Here is a 17464-nt window from a genome sequence, read left to right on the forward strand (position 1 = left end):
TTTTGTTACATTTTCAGCACTTTTGAACCTTTTGAGCTAAAAACATTTTTGCAGATTTTGTGGCAGATGACGGATTATGTGGCAAATGAAGTACACCTACAATTATGTGAAAATTGCCACTCCCACACAATCGCATAAATCCAGTGGCCATTGCCTATACTTGCAGTATTAGAGGGCATATGGCCATTAGCCACCATCTCCATGTTACCCAGGGACACTAGGATAACCTCACTAACTACCCCCCTACTGACTGGGAGAAACTCCTCCACAAACAGTACACTTGCCAACCCTGGTCTCTTACATCCAGTGGGATGCTGTGCTCTCTTGGGACATTTGGAATCCCCCTTGCAATGCCCATATTCATAGCACTTGGGGTTTTGTTTTGCCTCTTGTCAAGGAAACTCTTTTTCTACTGGCCAGACTGGGAATGGGACGCTTTCCCTTGAGAACTGTCTTGGGAACCTTGAGAGAACTCCTTTTTTTCTTCCCCCTCCTTCTGGTGGGAACCCTGACCACCCTTTTGGGAGTCCCCCCATGCCTTATTAGACACCCCTTTGCTGACCCAGAGGTCCGCCTCTTCAGTAAGCTTCCTGGGGTCAGTCAGCTTGCTATCAACCAGTTGCTGGTGCAGCGCTGTAAAACAAATATCAAGCATGTGCTCCCTCAAATCAGGCTTTAGAGTCCAGTGAAATCACCTACCTTGCCACCCAGCCCTTCAATGCCCTGCTGGAATAATCTAGAAAGTCCACCCATTGGAGTTTGTTGGTGCTCCTGAACCTTTGCCTATACCTCTCAGGTGTCAACCCGAACGTTTCTTGATAGGTATGGCCTACATGGGAGCGTAGTGTCTGCTCCGCTACATCTAGTGTTAGAAGTGTGTCCCTCCCCACTGTGGGCATACAGCTTCACAAGCTAACCTCCAATATGCCTCAAGAACCGTGTGCACCCTTAGAGCTACCTCATAAGCTGAGAACCACTTATCAAAGTCATCCCCAACTACATAACTGGGTACCATATCATTTGGTTTGCGGTACTTCCCTTCTCCAGTGGACTGAACTCCACTTGCATGGCTTTTAGGTCCAGCTGCCTAAGGCTTAGCTCATGGGCCATTTGTTTTTCTCAATGGCCAGCATCCTTTCTTCCAGAACTTGCTCTTTCTCCAGCTTAGCAAGCTCCAACTCCTCTTTGGGGTACAAGCTCCATGATGACACACTTCACCCTGTCTCGGCAGGAAGCTCAAGTTGTGGAAGGATGTTGCCCTCCTCCTCCACAGGTAGCAGTTCAAAACCCTCCTGTGGGTCTTGGTCTAGTTCTTCTATTTGAGCTAGACCACTGTGTAGCTCTCCAGGTTGCCCATCTAAGACTCCATCTTTACAAGTGAAATCACAGATCCAACCGGTAGGTTGAGGGTGGATACATTGGAAAAGTCAAAAATGCCAATTAGGGAAAATTTACTCAAATTGGTCTTAGGTAGTGCTGGGCAGTTTTGGGCACTCTGCAGTCCACATGGAGCGCAGAGTTTGACAAAACTCCGCCTACTGCTGGCAGAGCAGAGTTTACCGACACACTCAGTGCTTGGTCAGCTCACCCCTAGAATCAAATCGCCTTTCAAGTGCCCCTTGCATGAAAGCAGACTGGCATGCCATCTAACTGAGCCATAGTGATGCAAAGACACACTGCATCACTCCCCTCCTGCCCACTGCCAAGCCCCAGAGCTCGGCCCTGTGTGAGACCCTATTCACATATCAGCAGCTAAGGTTTCATGAAGCAACTTGAACAACGACCATTTTTCACAGACAACACATCACCAAAGTGAATGGAGGGCAAACCTCTACTCTGTTACATTTTGGTTCAGGATCACAGAAAGATATTCTGAAGAGGCACTTGGATGTAAGTCAGCCCAGCCAAAACAAACAGCAAAAATGGCATCTTGTCCAAAAATGTCTACACATGCCAGAACACCTAGACCAGAATGGCTTCCTAGAATGGCAACCAGTATGTACAATAATACTACCCATGGGTGAAATTGGCAGTCTCTCTGACCCTCAGTAGAAGCAACCTGAGGGACATTGCAGCCTTCGCCTCCTGTAATTCCCAGAGGTTTCCGGCCAGAGGGCTGCAGCCCTCTCTGCGCAGTTTAGCCCACCCTTTCTCACAGGCCCCCCTCACTTTGCTCCCAAGTCTCAGGGCCCGCCCTATATTTCCTGATTTCCTCCCAGTGCATCCGGCAGGGCTCAATGAATCAGTGTCTGTCCCAGAATTCCCACACCCTGGAGTACCCCTGGTTCCACTTACTGCCCTAGCTCCACGCACGAGCCTCGCATGGTGGATCAGGAGAGCTTGGAGTTCAGCAAAGCGGTCTTTGTGCTGATGAACATGGTCACCATGCCGGAGTTCATGGCCAACCTACTGCTCAGGTAAGGAGGACTGTGGTGCAGGGTTTAGCTTCCCACTGCACCCCCTGTATTACAGAGCCACAAACAATAAAACACTGTGGGCGGAGACAGATACGGACGCTTAGAACAATCACCATTGGCATCATTGTACACTATTTCTAAGGTGTGTTTTGTCTAGCGTCATGGCTTCAGTGCTGGTACATTCAAGTGCTAAAATAGCACTCTAGTCATTTATTAGAGCTCTGTGTGCGTATCTGTGTTTGTTTTTCTGGGTCCCATGCTGCATTATGGGATAACATCAGTCTGTGCAGGCATAGCGAAGGTGGCAGAGTATCCATAGATCCATAAGTGTACTGAATTGGTAGGGTCAGAAGTCCTGTTCTTTTACCCAGTTGTGCATTTGAAGTGGGGCAGACTTCAAAGAAGGACTTTGAAGTGCACAGAGGTCCTCCCTTCCTGCCCTGGTTCCAGACTCACTACATGGGGGTATGCAGCCCTTTGTGTGAGAATTGGACAAAGCCTATTCATGTGTGAGTGTGAGGCTCTGCACAGCTCCTCCCTTCTATTCTCCCAGGAAGACCCATCAAGTCACACCTAAGTTTCCTTTGTGTGTGGCTCTCTAGAGGAAATGCACAAAGTCCTGTTGTCCCTAACCCCAGACATGTATTGGAGACAGGCTGCAGGCACAAAGTGCCATTTTTAAAATTGTAATAATAAATTCGACTTTACCATTAAAGAGAATGTATCATTACAATTCCATAGTTGTTAAAGATGATAGCTCTACTACTATTAATAATACACGTTTTATAGCTTTTTAGATGCAATAAGGAATCCCCAATGTTAACCTATGGAACGGGTAGGCCTCACTGAAGTGAAAAACAAATGTAGGCGATTTTCACTATCAGGACATGTAAAACTTGAGAGTTAATGTCCTATCTTTTAATGACACAGCACCCTGCCCTATGGGCTACCTAGGTTCTATGTTAAGGGGGGAATTATGTGTAATCGAAGGGGAGTTTAAGGCTGTGTTCTTCTTAGTGAGAAAACCTATATATTATGACTATGCCCAGCATTCAGTCAAGGCTCACTGTGCCATAGGTCTTAAGATGTACCTCATTGATGAGGTCCAACACAGCTGAAAGGGGTCTGGAGATCTTTGTGACCAGTGAAGGGGGCTTAGCTTGGCTTTTCAGGATAAACTATTCTTGTTTGAGCAGGACCACTCATAAGGCTGGTCCCTGTCTATAGTGGCATAGTGAACGTAAAAACAATGGACTAGGAGGTGGCCCTGAGTAATTAATGGTGACTGATTACCTGAAGCACTGCACCCATTGCTGCTTGTTTTTCTGTCCTTTTCTGACTCTATTTCTGATAAGGAGCTGTTTCACTTCAGGTATTTGTGACATTTTGATCAGTTTGGTCCATTATTTGGTGTACTTGGCTTGGACTTCATCAATTCATTTTAGAGAAGGGGTGGGTGCTATGGGACATGAGACTATGCTGCAAGAGCCTGGCGTTTTTGTTGCAGAAGGTGTTTTGACATTCCATTTGATCTGCTGTGGTTGATATTGAGGTAGATTGAGTTAACCTTGTGTTGGAAGCTTGAGGTTTGTCTATAAACAGTGGTATAACAAATCGATAGTAATGAAAATTTTAATTCTGTAGGGAGAGTAGTGAGCTCAATCAAGAGGAACAGAGATCAAATTAATGCCGTGCAATACCATGAGGAATGCTCTGTTCGGTTCAATAGCGATTTCTAGCCTACCATTTTATGTTGAATTTTTAGACATTTTAGGTTTGAGTATTTTTCAATATCTGTTGTGAATTCCTATCCTGATGAAGGGACTACATTGCAAAACACATGTGAGATGGCTGATGCATTAACCTGTACAATCGAAGAGAAGACAAAGTTTTCTTTTCGAACATAATTTGAATGAATTTGAATGTAATTTTTGGAAAACATCATAGTGGAGTTGGTGGTATTCTGGGGGTGCGCCATCAACGCTGGGCAAAGTCTACTTTCCAATAGACATAGTGCTATCACATCTTTGCTACCTGTGATTCATATGTTAGCCTCGATTTCTAAATTGGGTATGCTTGCCATTTGCTGGTTCATGTATTAACTCTACACCGACTGTCCCCATCAACCTGCACTGTTGTTGGTAAGTTGCTTTGTTCATTTCTTAACTTTTAGGATTATTAATATTTTTTCATTGCTGTTTTGTATTTTTTGCAGTGCATCACTATACGGTCCAGTGGAAATTCAGAGATCAACAAGACAATCTGAAGGTGGAGACATACACAGTCCTTAAAGCAGACAAAGGCTCACATACTATGATGTGATTTAGGTGACTTGCAACGCTTTGTAAAACTCACAAAAAATGTTCTTATGGTACAAAAGATGTAAATTACATAAACAGGTCACATAGAAAAATGTAATGTTTATACACAAGTCAGGTTTTATATTTTATAAATTTTAAAATAAAAATGAAAATCTTCAACAAAAAAAAAATATATATATATATATCATTATTTATCATAAAATGCGCTTCAAGTAGAATTCTAAGACCTCCATTACAAACAGACCTCTAATGTCAGATGCAAACGTAAACAGGAGTTTATGCCTCAATCAGGATTAAAAATGTGCTACAAAACGTCTTTTTTTCCATTCACACATTATATGTTTCCAGGTGGGAAATCCTGCAGTTTCTGAGTTTATCAACTCGGATAGTGGAAAACATACAGCATTTACAACTTATGCAGAATTTTGAGGTACTGTACTGGGAATGTGAAGGAGGTAATATAGTATTGGCATTTACCAGGTGCTGGAATACCACCCGAAATACAGGGGCACTCATATGTGGACCCTAGAGTGGAAAGTTTTGGAGGGGCAAGTCAGAGAAGGGAGGGTCAGAGGGAAGCAGACGGACAGCTAAAGTATGAACAACCTATCTGTTATGTCAACAAAATCATCATCTTAAGATGTCACAATAAATGCTCGACGGATTTCATAACAGGCACAGGGTAGCTACTGTAGACAAAAATTAGTGCTGCAGGGGAATGTGTGATGACATCGCAAAACGTGAGCTGTAGGCTGTTGTGCAATAGCAGCCACTTACTTACCTCTGTAGCCAGGTATTAATAGCTGGAATGCGAAGAAAGCATATTATGTTAAGGAGTTCAAGTAGAATAGTTGCGAAACGGGCTGAAGTCTGCACGTCATTGTGATGTTCTCCTTCTGGTTGTTCATCATAATCACGTGCAGTCATCACTCAAATTGATTCTGTGTGACTAATGTTAATAAGAGAAGATGGGGTATTTTATATTTTAACTACTCAACACGAAACCTAGTAAGAATTATAAATGTGGTGCATAGAAATGTGACTAATTAAAGTTTTGCGACACTTATATATTAATATTCTATGGGAAGTTAACGTTTAGATGTGGTGTCTCATTGTGAAGCTGGTGAAATAAAGTGCATATGCAGACTAATGTTTAGTCATTTTTACACGTAACAAGAAATCTATACTACTATAATAAAGTAAGAACTTTCAGGCTTTGAGGCGGGTAAACTCGGGAACCACGGCGCCAAGCTACACACCCGATACACCGTTGAAATTGTCAGGGTGTGTAGATGGTTATAGGCTATGTAAATATAAAAAATAAACGTTATTTACAGACTTTATATAAAAAAAAGTAGTCCCTCCAAAGTAGCGCCGGTCGCGACGTGCGTGCTCACGTCAGGAGCACGGGGAGGAGCGGCGTCCGAGGAGCAGCGGACATGGCGCGGGGGAGGAGCGGTGACGTGAGGAGCAGCGGACAGGCCAGCGGCGGTGCGAGCAGCGGAGAGGCGGACATGGCGCGGGGAGGAGCGACGGCGGACAGGCGGTGAGGAGCAGAGCGGCAAGGAGCGGTGAACTGAGGAGCGGCGGCTGAGGTAAAGCTCCGGGGACAATGTCGGGGCAGGCGGGTGTCGGGCCAGGCGGGGAACGGGGAGTTACAACACAACAGATGGGCTGAGGAAAGGCAATGTCGGGGCAGGCGGGGGTCGGGACAGGCGGGGGCACGGGCTGCTGGGCAATGTCGGGGGAGGCAGGGGTAGGGGAAGCCTGAATGCTCCCGGACAAGGTCGGGACGGGCTGCTAGTTATATTCATATTGGTGTACTTTGAAATAACATCTCTTTCGTATTCTTTTGCAATTCATTCAAGCTTTAAGATACTGCATTTGCTATGTACTTAGAAATGTGCATGCATTTGTAACCCTGTGTACTATTAATAAGTTGACATGACTTTCGGCCTCGAGAACAGTTTTCAGCCCGAGCTCATTTTTAAATCTAATATCTAATTCGTATTTAAGCTCCAATGTAGGATGTGTTTGCTTGTATTTTTATTTCTATTGCAGGTGCAGCCAAATCTGTCATCTTAAGGATTTTGCGGTTTTTGGGCAACAAATATTTTGGAGGATCCTCTTGGGAGCAACTTTGACATTTATTACCCATTTTTTGCTAATTGAAGCCCTATGTTGCCTAACAATATTGAATTACATGTTAAAGATAAAGATACAAAAATACCCCTAAGTGCTTTAGAGACAAACTTCACTTTCCCAGTGGGCACATTGGAAAGTGGTAGTCCTGGGTAACTGCCCTCTTTGCCCAGACCTTAAAAGGTCTCTGAGAGGCAAAGCAGCTTACCACAGGCTGTTTAAGTGGTCTTTGAGTGATAGGACGCAACGTATGCATAATGGAATGTAAATCTCTAGCACAGCTACACCGTGCTGCCTTGATCCTCATTTCATCAGTGTCTAATGTAGCTGGTATGTTTCTTGAGGCTCATACCCGGAGTCTGGTGGTAGGAGCTATATATGATTTCTGCAAGTCCATTCCTCTGTTGGAAATGGGCTTCACTCAAAGGGTTACTAATTTGTCATGGGTGATATGCATACCCATATCATGACATTACTAATAATTACGGCTAGCTGATGATAGGGCCATGGATAAGGCGTTTGTACCAGTGAACCAGTTAGGAGAGGATGTGTTTTGCCCCTCTTTAGTAATCCCCTAGTCAGCGTAGACAGGAACATCTCACTTACCAGAGTGTGATGGTGAGCAAGAGGTTCACTAGTGTATGTGTAGGCCAAAAAGGTGTGTTTAATGTTGGGAAGCATAGAGACTGAGATGATTGTCTCTACTGTCTTATGAAGTGCTCCCATTTCTGTTCCCTGACTAGTGTTTCCAGTTCTTTGTGTTCTGATTCACTGAACTCTAAATGGAACAGGCAGAGGTCATTTGTGATTATCCCACTGGTGCAGATCAGTTAGGCCGGGTAACCCTGGGATGACCATCAGAATAGCAGTGTAAGCCCCAGTCTTGTTGGACCTGGAAAGGTGCAGCACCATCCTCTAGTCTTTCTCACACCACACTGGCCCCATCAAAAGGCTACAGCACATCTCATCCAAAGCCTGAAGACATTTGACCCTATGTCCCAAATTCTAAAGGAACTATGGGGCATATTTACATGCCCCTATGGCCGCGAGATCGTCACTTTTCACGACGTTCTTGTGGCGATAGGGGCTTCGCTTTATTTACAAGGCAGCATTAAGCCACATTAAGTGGCTTAACGCTGCCTTGTAAATAAGGAACCATTTCACACTATGCTAAGGGGTGGGCAATGGATGTTGCAGTGGATGTTCCACCACAACATCCATTGATTCTGATGCTGCCCCCTTCTGCACATAAATAATTGTTTTTTTTAAATACTGTTTGGCAAATTCTATGTGCACTGCATTAAGCAGCACACATAGTAGTTAAAAAACGACATTTCCAGATTGTTTATGTGCAGGAAGGGGAACCGTCCTGTTCATAAACAATCTTCCCCTGCACGCAGACACCCTTGCTCTATGGTGCAAGGGTGCCTGCGTTGGCACTAGGCTGTTAAGTGTTGCGCCAGCGCAGAGGGAAACACTGGGCTGCATCATATTCTTGTAAATATGGTGCAGCCCTGCGTTTCTGAAGTAGCGAAGGGAGGCGTTAAGCTAGTAAAGCTAACTCCTCACCCCACCACTTCCCTTGTACATATTCCCCTATATTGGCTGCCTCTCCATCTACCTAAGAGCAGCTGCATCACATACAAGGCCACTGGAAACAGCACTTTTGCTTCTGTGGCTGAGAAAAAATCACCTTAGGCTGAAAATGCCACACTAGGAGCCAAGACGTATCCAGACTAGAAAAATAGCGACTGCATAAAACAGAGACCCAGAGGGCAGGCCTTCTGTATGTGTGTCGTATTCCTACAGCACAAACTAGATCTCTTCGCTCTGCCTCAACCTACCTAGTGGTAGTTCCCAAGATCCGGAGGATACGGATGGGCGGCCGTTCTTTTGGCTACACGGCATCCAGGCTATGGAATGCATTGCCATTGTCTCTTAGAAGCTTGGGAGATCTTTCCTCTTTTAAAAAGGGACTAAAAACTCACCTCTTCCCAAGGATACTGTAGTTGGTTGTTAAAGTAATGTTTGTGTTCAGGCCTTGAAAGATCACAGCGTCAGGATACCCGTTGGGTGACAGTTGCGCTTTACAAATGTGCCATACATACGTACATACACACAAACCTACCCAAAAGGCATCTGAGCGTTGTATGTGGTCAAAGGCAAGCTTAAAGGTGGCAAATAATAGGTGAAGCTGAGCCATGGAAGGTTAATGCATTGTAATGCAGTGTTCCTAAATTGGAGCAGTATTGGGACGACACTTCCAGAATCTGGAAGAATATCCCGCAGCTTTACAGAGAGGATCTGAAGACTCATCTTTTCAGGGCCCACTGCATCACCACACTCCAGGAATAGCCACACCTGCAGTGCTCTCCCTCTTGTAAACAATCCTGGTCGGATTCCTTGACTCCTGCCTGTGTCCAGCTACCCCATTGCATTTTAGCTAGGCTTGCACGATATATAAAAACATAGACCTATACACTGATTGAAGAAACAGCTTAACCACACTTTTAACTTTACATTGGGTAAAGTTGTATTCTTCCTATAGAGCCATATATACGAGGGGACATTACATTTGGGGTTGTGTCTTCAAATGTTCTTCTGTTACTGATTTTTCTATCCACATTCATCTATTTTTAGGAGTAGGCCTTGGATGCTTGCTCTACAGCCCTCCCCAACAGTCGAAGCCTAAATCAGGTGTCCTGGGCCTTCAGTGAGCTCGCATTAATATCTGGTTCCTGAGGTTCCAGGTACAACATCTTGCACTTGTTACAAGGATCGAATGAGTTCCTGAAGCCCCCGAGAAGTAGCTGGATAAACCATGTTGTTACTTTAAAATGCCCCTGAATGTAGGCTCAGAAAATGTTGTAGGACACATGCAAATGCTGATGACAGACACACAAGATGGTGCATCTAGACGAACTTGTGATGAAATGTTGAAAACAAGATTGCTCAAAATCGCCAAACATTTTGCAGCAGAATACTTTCAGATAATGATTAGAATTGTCATAACAAGTCATCGAGTTCAGGCATGTTAGGTGCTTAAGCGAATACAGGTGTATTTTACAAACATTTACTCCTGTCATGTGACAGACACTGCGAACTGTTATGCATAGCTGTTGATCGTTTCATGATTGTAGTCCTGTCATTAAACCACTTAGATGCAGAATGTCTTGATTCAGACAGTCTAGGCTACCTGGGCCCGTGTTATGCTTATGACGCACTTTCCCTGCATGCCACACCTTTCTACAGGTGCGCCGGAGCAAACAGGGACAGTGCACCCACTTACAAAGAATGCACTGCCCCCCACGGAGGCTGCAGACTTCCACTGCCCTTGGAGCACCACATATAAGTGAAATATGGAGCAGCGGCTTCAAAGCTGCTCCATGATTCACGGTGCAGGAAGCAGGCTGCCTGCACTTTTGAAGAAGGGCGAGAGATCCCCTTGCAGGCAGGTGCAGTGAGTTATATATATCTCCCATCCAAAACCCACCAGGTAGGTGCCGAACTCTCAGCGGGTGCTACTGTCGCGTGAGGGTAGGACTCACGTAATACATCCAGCTCAAAGAAATGTGAAGCACTCAGAAGGCATGTCAGTTGATTCTTTTAATCTAGACCACAGGTACTCATAGTACGGCCCGCGGGCCGCCAGCGGCCCGACAAGCCTTCCTTGGCGGCCCGCGGACCTTGCAGACATCCTACCTGTGTTTTAAAAAAAATTTTTTTATAGTGTTAGCAAACACTGTGGGTTGCAGCAGCCCGTCTCTGAGAGACTCTGCTCTGTGGGGGCCGGGGATTCCATTGATTGTGAGCGTGGAGATGCAGGGGCGCTGAGAGGTGAAATAACACAAAGCTTCAATAACATGTAAATGATCTTTTAAAGACCTGTGAAGTACTCGGGTGCGGCTTGTGTGCGTGCCGGGGAAGCTGTCTCAGCCCGGGCTGAGGGCTGACACACACAGGGTGAGATGACAGAGGGTGACAGAGAGAGAGGGAGACAGAGGGAGAGGGAGGGAGGGAGACAGAGGTTGACAGAGGGAGGGAGACAGGGTGACAGAGAGAGGGAGACAGAGAGTGACAGTCAGGGGGAGACAGAGAGAGGGAGACAGAGGGAGAGGGTGGGAGACAGAAGGTGACAGAGGGAGGGAGACAGAGGGTGACAGAGGGAGGGAGGGCGACAGAAGGTGACAGAGGAAGGGAGAGGAAGGGAGACAGTGTCAGACAGAGAGGGAGACGGAGGGAGAGGAATGGAGACAAGGACAGAGAGAGGCAGAGAGAGAGGCAGAGAGGGAGACAGAGGGAGGGAGATAGAGGGAGGGAGACAGGGGAAGGGAGACAGAGAGGGTGGGCAACAGAGAGAGGGAGAGATAGAGAGAGTGGGAGACAGAGAGTGGGAGACAGAGTGGGAAACAGAGAGAGTGAGAGACAGCGAGAGTGGGAGAGAGAGAGGGATGGAGACAGAGAGGGACGGAGACAGAGGGAGACAGAGGGAGGGAGAGGAAGGGATACAGGGTCAGACAGAGAGAGGCAGAGAGGGAGGCAGAGAGGGAGGGAGAGGGAGGGAGACAGGGAGGGGGGCAGAGAGGGAGGGAGACAGAGAGGGAGACAGAGGGAGGGAGACAGAGAGTAGGAGACAGCGAGAGTGGGAGACGCAAGAGTGGGAGACAGCAAGAGCGGGAGACAGCAAGGGAGGAAGACAGCGAGGGAGGGAGGGAGGGAGGGAGAGAGAGAGAGATAGAGAGACCGAGGGATGGAGACAGAGAGTGGCAGTCAGGTGGAGACCGAGAAGGAGACAGAGGGAGAGGGTAGTAGACAGAGGGTGACAGAGGGAGGAGGGCGACAGGGAGGGCTACAGAGGGAGGGCGACGGAGGGAGACAGACAGAGGGAGAAAGACAGAGGGAGACAAACGGCGGGAGTGAGGGAGAGAGAGGGAGGGAGACAGAGGAAGAGGAGAGAGAGGGGGAGAGAGAGGGGAGAAAGAGGGGGGAGAGAGAGAGAGAGAGAGAGAGAGAGAGAGAGAGAGAGAGAGAGAGAGAGAGATGTGTGTATGCTGGGTATGGTGGCGTCTGCTGCAGGGACCTGTGTTCAACCTCATGGTCACAATTTTGTTTTGCTTTAGTCCCGCCCTCTCCCCCTCTGACCCCGCCCCCACCGGTGCGGCCCTCGGCCTCAAACCACACTGTAAATTTGGCCCCCGAGAGAAAGTTTGTGAGTACCCATGATCTAGACAGACACGTTTCGGCAAAAAATGCCTTTCTCAATGTTCCTCAACTAAAAGCAACTTTCAGCACAAAGAGTTCATCTGATTTAAAATACACCAAATTCCCTCCTATTGGTTGTTCCAACATAATAAACAGCGGCAAAGGACTGCATGTTAGCGCTTGGAATGTCCGATATGGTAAGCGCCACAATGGCATGATGTAAAGTGTCACATTCCAAATGGCAACCATTGTGTGTATATATATATATATATATATATATATATATATATATATATATATATATATGTATGTATGTATGTATGTATGTATGTATGTATATATATATATATATATATATATATATATATATATATATATATATATATATATATAATATATATTTCCTCCGTCTTTCCTCTGCTCCCTGCGTTGTGCTGGTTGGATTGACCTTCTTCTGTTCCAGATCTTTTTAACCCGTTGCATGCTGCCGCGATGCTGCGCCTGTGGGGGAAAACGGCTAGTGGGCGGGTTTATAACGGCCCCCAGCTGTCATCAGCACACGAGCACCGTAGTGCATGACAGATTTGTGCTGTCATCAGCATGCAAGGGGTTAAAGAATATTTAAACAAAAACATCTACATTTGTGTTACTTTGCCAGAGTAAATGTTGTGCTATAAAACGAATAAGTATCATGGTGCATGCATCCCTTATTAAAACGCTAGTGTGAATGTTAAACCAAAATGTTGTTTTTATTCCTGAAGCCTGTGAAATGTGTACAGTGCACACATTGAACACTGGCCCCAGGAGGCCTCTTCGGAGGCACGAGGGCAGGTAGGCAGGAAGAGTGAAGCTGCCACCGTCTACCTAGAGAGGTCTTTGGGGCTAAGGAGTGTTTGGAGGCCGCAGGAAGTTCGTCCACATGCTCACTGGAGCCCTCCTGAGGTCATGGATAGACACCGTGACGGACACGTGGAGGCTGGTGCTGAGCCAAGGCCACCGGCTGCCTGATGTGGGACAGGTTGGCTGAGGGGCCAGAGGCACAGGTAAGATGGTGGCACTCTGCTCAGAGGTGCACACACGATGGTCTCCCGATGGCATGGAGGGGCAGCAGCTAGGGTAGGTGGGTAGTGGTGTGGAAGGCTGAGTGCCTGGAGAGGGTAGGGAGGCAGAGGGGAGGTGAGAGATTGCATGAGGGGCCTGCGGGTAGAACAGGATGGCGGTGACGGTGAGTGAGAGGAAGGGAGGCTATGGGAGGTATGGGTGAGAGCCACTGCTCTGTAGATACCACCACTTTGGGGCGCGTACACGAGTGGAGATTCTAAATTGTCCAATGATTGACCCATACAGATGCTGTATTATGTGGACCCTGCAACCTGCAGTGTGTAATTTATCAATACAATTACAGTTGAATATGGTACAGAGAAAATGACACAGATTTTTACATGCATCTGTAGTTGATGAGCTAAAGGATTTTGCAAATGAGACTGACTGGATCCAATATGTTTTTTGTAATTGTATTACACGGTAAGGTCACACAACCATGCCAGATAATACACCCAAACACTCAGAGGGCCTTTATCTACTTCATGGAATTTGAGGAAGAGCTTTACTCAGATGAATGCATAGAACTGTGATGGCCTGATTTAAATGGAGTACCTGCAGCTGCCATTCACTAATATGCATGTCTTGCACTTTACTCAGTATCAGTGCCTGTTAGGTTCAGGACTATCTTTAGATTTCAAGGGCAGAATCTCAGATTCCCTCTCAAGAAGATGAATACTCTTACGGGGCTGCAGCATATGACAACAATGTCCACTGGGGGATTCCATTCTTCCATTGCACTCCTTATAATCTCTCAATACAGTCTCAACACATGATTGGTACATGTTTATCCCTCTAGGTCTGCCAGACCTTTGTTCTTCCCATCGTTACTTGGCTCCCTTGTGGACACATTTGGCACAATGTTGAGTGCCACATCCGCACAATGATCAGATATCATGTCTCCTTTTCTGTTAATTGGTACATCATACACTTTGCAAATTCCTCTTTGGTTGGTTCTCTCTCTGTCTGACTTCCTTCAACATGCTAACTTCTGTCATTTTGCCAGTGGCTTCGTGTACTCCTATGATTCCAGATATCATTTTTTTCTTTTTCTCATTGAGAAGCCCTATATGCTCACTGTGCCATAGGTCTTAAGATGTACCTCATTGATGGGATCCAACATAACATAACATAACATAACGTGTATTTGTAAAGCGCACATTTACCCCCAGAGGGGCGTCTTGGCGTTGAATAATAGATGTTTATTGTTACCCAACTCAATGGTACTCACAGCTGAAACAGGTCTGGAGATTCTTGTGAACCAGTGGAGGGGGTGTAGCCTGGCTGTTTGGGTTGTACTGTTCTTGATGGAGCAGGACCATTCATAAGGCTGGCACCTGTCTATAGTGGCACAGTGAGCACAAAAACAATGGAGTAGAGAAGGAGGTCCTGATTATTTAGCAGTGACTGATTACCCGAAGCATTGCACCCATTGCTGTTTTTTTTCTTTCCTTTTCTGACTCTATTTCTGATAAGGAGCTGTCAGCTGTTTCACTTCAGGTATTTGTGATAGTTTGATCAGTTTGGTCCATTATTTGGTCTACTTGGCTCGGACTGCATCAATTCATTTTAGAGAAGGGGTGGGTGATACTATGACCTGGATCCAGGCCCGGTTCTAGAGGATGGGCCCACATACCTGGGCCGACTTTCCTGCTGGGGCAACACCTGAAAGGCTGCTGCAGCCCAAGTGTGATTCTCAGCAGGTCACAGAGTCAGCCGTTCCCATTGTCATGGGCAGAATGGCCATGGGCCGGCAGAGGAGGCACAGCATGGAGCATCTCCGCCCACCCCAGGGCTCAGGAGGTGACTTTGAGTCCTTGGAGAGCTGCTGATGCCTTCGAGCAGCACAATTAACAAGTCTTAGGCAGGGAACGTGAGCTTTAGTTCTTCACAGCAGGCCACAACGATCGGATAAAAAGCTACGGGGCGCGGGTGGGGTCGTTTGGGGAGCGGGGCGAGTGCCAACATTCTTAGTTTAAAAACTGTGAAGTGACAGACCAGATTGAAATTGAAAGTTTAATTCTTATGAAATTCCATCCGTTTGTGCAATGGGAAAAGTGCTGTATACAGCTAAGAGTGAAAAAACTCTGGAAAAAACACTAAGGACTGAAATAACTACATTTAAAGAACAATATGACTAAAAATGGAAAAAAATGAAAAGTCGATTTTGACAATGTTGTAGTGAAAAATGTAATTAAACCTCGATGTTGAGACAAAGGGAGATGTAAGAGCAGATGAGAGATAAAGAGAGAGACAGAGCCAAAAGGGAAAATAAGAGACGGAGTGGGGAGTGGAGACAAACGGAGAGGGGGAGAGGAAAGAGGGAGAAATCATTGACGAGAGAAGATAGGAAAAGAGGTGAGAGGGGAGGGAAATAATTATAGATAAGCACAGTGAGAGAGGGAAACAGCCAAGTAAAAGATGAAGTGAGAACAGACTAAGTGGAGAGAAGGTTAGAGCAAGAGATTGGTAAAAAAAGGGTAGGAAACGAAGTGGAAAAGGGTGATGGCAAGGGTAGTAAAAAGAATAGTGAATCACAATGCAAAGGATGGATGCAGAAGAGGATTATTAGAAGCTTCCTGGTCAGTAATAATAAGGAAAGGGTGAATCAAGGCCTCACACACACTTCTTAGTTCTAACTTTCAGCAGCCTACAGCTTGATTTAGAGGTTGGTGATACCTTGAGGAAGTGCCAAATCAGGAGTAGAACCCAAGAAATATGACACTATCACTTCAAGAAAAGGATAGTTTGGTAAAAGAAATGCCACATGCGGAGTCTCCACGGGATCTAACAACTCCTCCAGAAATAGGTGGATTTTCCTTTACCACTCAACAATAAACTTTCTTTTGATCTAATGCCTACTAAAGGTTGAACAAGGTCTTTCCACTTTCCTAACCTTTAGAAGCATGTAGATCTGAAAGCACTCACAGGGACAGGAATCTATTTAATGTCTACAGAGAAGGGTCTTCTGCAAATGACAAGGTTTGATAAAGCAGGTAGTTGGCATAAGAAGACATAACTGAAGAACAGGAGCATTTTCAATACAGGAAAAAGAACTGACGTAAATCTCAAAGAATCAATAGGAATTTAGAGAGTGGGGACTAAGGACATGGGAGGTAGAAATATAAAGAAGTATAGAGTGTATATGGGAGACAAGTGAGAAAGAGGGGTAAATTATAGACTAAGAGAGAGGGAGGGAAATAGCGCAGGGGCAATTGAAATGGGAAAATCAGGGTAACAGCAGAAAGAGAGAGAGAGGAAAAGAGGGATGGATAACGAAAGAGATGGATAATGGGATAGAGTTGAGAGAAAGACAGAGGGAGGGAGACAGAATGAAAAGTTGATATGATATATGGACAGACATACAGACACTTTGAAAATCTAATAGATGTGGTGTTACGCTGTGGACTGGGTCATGACCTGCACACCTCCCGCCTCACAGCTGCGGGCCATAACTCGGTCCGTGGCACCTATTTCTGGACACGGGGCATGCCACAGCTCAGTACGGCGCCCTGCAGTTTCTTTTCTGGGTGCAAAGACGAGCCATGAAGCACCTCTCTTTTCTCTTGGGGCACGCCGCCACTGTAGACAGCGGCCATACCACCTTAAAAGCACCTGATCTCGTCTGAAGTTAAGCGGGGTCAGGCCTGGTTAGTACCTGGATGGGAGACTGCCTGGGAAAACCAAGTGCTGTAGACTTACCAGAATCTTAGAGTGACCTTAATATGAGTTGCCTGCAGTCATGGTTAGGGGCTATTTTTTCGTGTTCCTTCCTTCCAAAATTCCTCTGTCTGGTTCCCAGAGTGCCTTGAGTACTGTTATTTCTTGACCATTCCTATGTGGAGGTTTTCTAACCTTTTTCTTTCTAAACCAAGATGGTGGTTCTCCTTTTCCTGTTGCGTCATTCCCTTGCTGTCCTTGTGTGTATATATAAGGGGCTGGAATTCTCATTTTTCTTGCATTGCAACACACTTCGCTCCTGTTGGTGTCTCTTTTCTCCTGTTGATATCTATTCGCTTCTGGTGGTGACACTTTTCTCCAGTTTGGTATTTCGGTCCTGTGGGTACCTTCTTCTGCAATTCTCCTCTTCTTCCCAGGTCTGTCATCCCCTTGCTGACTATCCTCCTTTTCAAGTCCTGTTGCCTGGATTCTGGAGTCACCGCTTCCATCAGAGGTTTTTCCCTTCGGGGTGTTTTTTTAGTCTCCTTTGGGAAGGTACTGTCTGCCCTGACGTTAACTTGTTAGCAGCACTGTGGCTACCAGAAAGGGTCGCTCCTATCT

Source organism: Lissotriton vulgaris, chromosome 9 (genome assembly GCF_964263255.1).
Source record: "Lissotriton vulgaris chromosome 9, aLisVul1.2, whole genome shotgun sequence".
NCBI lineage: Eukaryota > Metazoa > Chordata > Amphibia > Caudata > Salamandridae > Lissotriton > Lissotriton vulgaris.